This window comes from Theobroma umbraticum, unplaced genomic scaffold (assembly GCF_002168275.2).
Source record: "Theobroma umbraticum cultivar Fairchild unplaced genomic scaffold, ASM216827v3 scaffold_115.0, whole genome shotgun sequence".
Classification (NCBI taxonomy): domain Eukaryota; kingdom Viridiplantae; phylum Streptophyta; class Magnoliopsida; order Malvales; family Malvaceae; genus Theobroma; species Theobroma umbraticum.
The window spans coordinates 1,106,036-1,112,082 of record NW_018397284.1 but is presented as its reverse complement, the minus strand read 5'-3'; the positions used below and the strand labels follow the sequence as shown (position 1 = coordinate 1,112,082).

Sequence of the window (6,047 nt, the reverse complement as noted above, 5' to 3'; positions counted from 1 at the left end):
AATTGGTTTCAAAATCATTTACATGCTTAAACCAAGTTGAAAAGGCACTCACAAGTAAAATCAAGTTAAAAACTAAGTAAATTTATGAGCTTCAGGTATCGATACTTATGCTACAAGTATCAATACTTATAACACAGAATGTCTTTGTGTCCTTTCTGGTCTCCAAGTATCAATACCCATGACTTAGAGTTTGATACCTTTTAACTTAAGAGCTTCTAGCTTTACAAGTATCAATACATAAACTATGGGTATTGATACTTTTAAAACAAAATACCTTTAGAGCCTTCTCTATTCAACACGTACTGATACCTCATTTATAGGTATTGATACCTTATTCAAAAATTGTAGATTTCCTACAATTTTCAATAACCAAAACCTATTAAAAACCATTCTAACTTAAAATCAAACCTGTTAACACATATTTTAGTTCAAAATATTCAAACTTGGTGCTTTCAAACCTAGGAACCAATTTCAACTCTCAAATTAGAAAAATCAATAAAAAAATACATTAAATTTATAAACTTCCATTTTCAATACATACATCAATTAATAGGGCATGCTTAAGAAGTATAAGTTTAGTTGTAGGGCTTTAACCTTGAGGATAGTGAAATTTCATCCCCCTATTATCTAGGGCATTCATAAGGTAGCTAACCGACTAACCCTCATAAAACTATGGTCTAATGCATATAGCCATTGACCTCATTACATATCATTAATTGCCATCCTTTGCCACACATGGCTAGCATTTTACCTCTTTGGCAAGCTGGGGTAACTGCATTACGCACAATGGCCATTGAATGTTGTTGTTAACTATAAGTCCTTAACTTAATTAGCTCTACCTATAATAATAAACCCATTTTCCAACATCTTTGTGAACTTATTCCACAAAATCATGTTACACTATTTCAAAACATGTGGTTTCATGATGATACCACTAATAACCATCATTTCATTTATACTTGCATATAAACCCATTCTCTATGGTTATCAATGAAACTTTAAACCATAAATCCTTTCATTCTCAACACGGTTACACCCAAAACATTGAGATATCACATTTTAAAGGCTTGTTCCCACCCAAGCTTAAAAAATACTACATCATAATTATCAATATCGTATGATACAATATGATACACATAACAAATTATACGTATTAGTATATATATCATATTTGATCAATTATCAAAAGTGCCTCGTTTGATACATTAGTGTATTGCGCGTAACACATGATACATATGATACACATGATACACTTAAACTTAATGGATCTAGACTGAGTCAAGTTTTCAATTTATTTGATACTTAATTCAATTTTGACATTTTTACTTTTGGTTAAATCAAAGCAAAACGTAACATTTTGCTTTATTTTATACCATCCACAGATTAAGTTGAAAAGATTTGATTTGACTTTGGATAACTCAAATTGAGTTAAAGTACAAGAAAAATTTTGAATACTTTTCTAAAGACAAGATATCTCAACTCTCAAGTGCACTTTTTAATATTTTTTAAGAATTTAAATTAACTAAAAACTAAAGCTTCTAGAAGATTACAATTTAGCTTTTGGCCTTTGAGGGAAAAAAATCACAGACAATTAAAAGTCGAGAGGCCTTTTGTGATTTTGTCTTCATCAATCTCTAGTTCTCCTACGATTAGAAAAACTTTCTTCTCATCAATCATCTCATAAGTTTGCACTAAAAAACTTTCAAGTTTCTCTCAAGGTGAGTTTTTAAATTATTATTCTAAAAATATATGTATATTATTTGTATTTTAGCTAGTCTAAATGAATGGGTAAAAATTTAAACGTTTTTAAATTTTAATGGCTATTATCAGTTTTAGTTTTAGATTATTACATATTAATTTAGTTTCAATTCTTATTTTGCATTGTCCAATTGTTGTTAGAAAAAAAGGGTCAAGTGAAGCAAAGAGTAATGATCCAACATGGGAGCATTGCTTTTGTCTTGATGAAAGTACATTGCATTTGAAATGTAATTTTTGTGGGCTTAAAGATGGGGTGGCATAAGTAGAATAAAGCACCATTTTGATAGTGATCATGATAATGTGGCTCTTTGCATGCAATGACCTAATGATGTGAGGGAGAAGTTTAGAAAAATTATACAACAAAGGAATTAGGTTAATGAAAAAGAATGTTTTCCAATTGCAGAAGTAAAAGAACAAGAATATCATCCCATAGAAGAAATGGTAAAAAAGAGTAGCGTAGATGCATTTAGAAAAAGGAAAGGGACATATGAGAAAGGACCTAAACTAAAAACATTAAATGCAATGGTAAAAGATAAAGAACCAGTAGTCCATAGCATATGCAAATTTGTATATGGGCTTGCATTACCTTTTAATTTAGTGAAGAGTCCATTATTTGTTAATGATGAAAGTGGTAAGTGAGTATGGTAGAAGCTTAAAACTTCCAAGTTACTGTGAGACTAGAGTTACTTTATGAAAAAATGAAGTTGGCAATGTTAAGTTAATTTTAAAAAAATATAAAAAAGAATGGACGAGGACTGGATACACTTTAATATCAAATGGGTGGATAGACATAAAGTAAACATCTTTTACAAACTTTCTGTTAATAGTCTTAATGAAATAGTAGTTCTTAAGTCTATAGATACTTTATGTGTTATAAAAAGATGCAAACAAATTGTTTGAATTACTTGACTCACTTGTGGAAGAAATTGGAGAAAAGAATGTAGTTCAAGTGGTGACTCATAGTGTATTGGCTTATGTTCATACTGGTCAATTATTAATAGAAAAGAGAAAAAAATTTGTTTTGGTCTCCTTGTGTAGCTCATTGCATTAACGTGATCTTACATGATATTGGTGACTTGCCCATTTTCAAGGAAATAATACAAAATGCCAAGCAAGCGATTATTTTCATTTATAGACATATTTGAGTTCTTAACATGTTTAAGAAGTATTCTAAAAAGAAATAACTAAAAGGAGTTGGAGTTACTAGGTTTACTACATATTTTCTTTCTTTGAAAAGTTTTGAGGATAACAAGATTCTACTTCGAGCCAGGTTTACTTCACAAGAATGCACCAAAAGTCATTTTTCTTCTAGAGGGGAAGCTAAGAAAGTAGAGGTTGTTCTCTTGAGTGATGATAAATTTTGGCAGTCAATTAAATATTGCTTGAAATGTGTAAGTCCTCTTGTTAAAGTTTTAAGACTTGTGGGTGGTGATGCCAAACTTGCCATGGGTTTTATATTTGAAGCAATGGATAGAGCTAAACAAAAAATTGCTCAAAATTTTAATCATCAGAAAACAAGATATGATTGCATTTGGAAAATCATTAACACAAAGTGGGATTTGCAACTTCATAGAGTACTCCATGCATCTGGTTATTTTCTTAATCCTAAGTAACCAATGTTTTTTCTTTTCAACTATTAAATGAAAACTTTATACAATTTCTTATATTTAATTATTGATTAATCCCATTAATTCTTTGTAGGTTTCTATATGGAAGGGCTTTCATTCAAACATTAAAGCTAAAGTTGGTCTTTATACAACAATTAAAAGAATGTATTAGATATTGAATCAAGGATCAAAATTGATCACCGATTAAAAAGGTTCAAGAAAGCCAAAGGGATGTGTGGCATGAGGATGGCCATTTTGACAAGAGACAAAAAGCAATATGGTATTGTTTTTAATCTTTATCTAATCCTTATTATTTTATTTTTATAAGGTTTTTACCTTAGTTAATACATGAACAATGAGTTTAAAAAGCTGTCACATTTTATTTAACGCATGAGCTCGTGTGGTGGGAAAGTTGTGGAGAAAATTGCAAAGAGCTTTAAAGACTTGTTATAAGAGTTTTAAGTCTCACTTGTAATGCCATAGGTTGTGAAAGAAATTAGAGCACCTTTGATCATGTGCATTCCAAGAAAAGGAATCGTTTAGAGCAGCAATGACTAAATGCTCTTGTTTTTGTCAAATATATTATTCAATTTGAATGAAGACATTCCAAGAAATGGAAAAAGGTGAAATATATGATCCAATTTTCTTTTTGACATGAATATAGATGTAATGGATAATAGAAATTGAGGATCCTTGTTTATCCCAAGAAACTCATGGATGGATATCCATGAATGCTTTGAAGATGAAGAAATTGAGATAGCAAAAAGAGAAAGCTGGTATTATTGAAAACTAAATTAATATATATATACAATTTTAATATTTTTTATTACATTTTAGATTAAAAGCAAATAATTTATTCTTTTTTCAATTTAAATGTAGGTCCAAGGAACCTGCAATTTGATGCCAAAAGATGTAAAATTGTTTTGCAAAATGAAGATATTCAACTAATTGGTGAAGAGGAAGAAAACTTGCAAGATGAAAAGAAAAATGAGATGCTTGTGCTAAAAGAAGATGAAGGCAGTCATGACGATAATGACTTAAAGCTTAAGGATGAGGATGATGATCTAGAGCTTGGTGAAGAATGATGATAATCAATAGTATTGATGAGTTAAGAGTGTCATAAAGCCTTTTGATTACTAATATTTTTAATTTTTGATATTTTTTGGAACTAGAGAAATAGAGATTAAGTTGATGGTACAATTTCAAGTATAGAGTTATACTTGTTAAAGGAAAAAATCCTCATGGACCATGTTTTTGTATATTGTTATAAATACAATTCAAGATTTGAAAATGTCAAATTTTCATTGACTTTTTGTTAGTAAATTAATATGAAAAATGTATGTCATATTTAAAAGTATATAGTATTAAAGAGTATGTTGAAAGTTTATAATCATATTTTCAATTTATGCTATATAATTTTTTATTCTATTAATAAACACAACATTTTTTTCTTTATTTTATATGTATACATAATATTTATAATTAATTTAAAATTGTGTACCATATCTTACTCAATACTTAAAAATAGAATTTTGATACATGATATGTATTTTGATTTAACAACTATGTACTACATATGATACATACATATGAACAAATACAATAATTACAATAGCTCACTAGTAAAACATTTAATCAAACTTTCCATGTATTTATTATCCAAAATAGATTTCAATGTAAGTCCACTCATCAATTTGATGTCACCTCTTTAAAATCAACACCACTCAGCGCGCTCCACTAGCTATTGGACTTTGGAGCTTCAAAGAGAACCTAAGGCAACCAATAAATAGAATCAAGCTCCAATATACTTTTCCACTATAAAAAATCTAACTACCATTCTAACCATCTTTTAGCAAATTTCCTCTTAAATCTAAGTTCTCTTTCCTAACACTTGTAGTGGCACAAACCTATTTTCTCAACACTTATGGTTTTTGAGAAACATTACCTTGGTGAGCTGAGAGAAGGTAAATCCAAGTGCGAAAAACTTTATAGAGCCTTAAAATGAGGGTTCGAGGTTGGAGATTTAGTGTTTGTAACAAAAAAAATGAAAAAAGGAAAAGGGTAGGAAAACATGGGAGAGAAAAAGTAGGGAATGATTGCCCCATTTTTGTTGCCTTCGGTACTTATTTAATATCACTCTATAAGTATCGATACTTATAACCTAGGTGTCAATACTTATCACATAAAATGCTTTCCCGAGGTGTTTAGGACATTAGGTATCGATACTTTCTTTTAGGTATCAATACATACTTCACAAAATGCTTTCCCTAGGCATTTTGGACTTCAAGTATTGATACCCTCTTTCTAGTTATTGATATTTACTTCACAGAATCACTTTTCCCTTCCAAAAGCATTCCCATTTTGATTTTGTCTCTCTTTTTTTCCTTCAAACAGGTTCAAATCTTTTGAAATACCAGTTTTATCAAGAAGATTTTAAAATATTTCCCATGAAATGAAGATTTTGTAAGCTCACCAAGGAGATTTATGATTTTACTCTTATACTAAAATCAAAGGTCTCACAAAAATTTAACTCTATGTGAGAATTTTCCTCTTCATCATACTAATCAATGAACCAGGTTACTTTATAAGCTTCAAAAGTTAACATCATATTGCCATTTCCTACTTTCACACATGTACACAGATAAAGAGGTTGACTTTAACATTCTCCCATCTTTAGCAAAT

General features: G+C 29.6%; 1 pseudogene; it reads left to right on the top strand.

Annotated features, from left to right (window-relative positions):
- The first annotated feature begins 2,280 nt into the window (after nucleotides 1-2,280).
- LOC149526266 (uncharacterized) lies at nucleotides 2,281-3,964 on the top strand (annotated as a pseudogene).
- The last annotated feature ends 2,083 nt before the right edge of the window (nucleotides 3,965-6,047 follow it).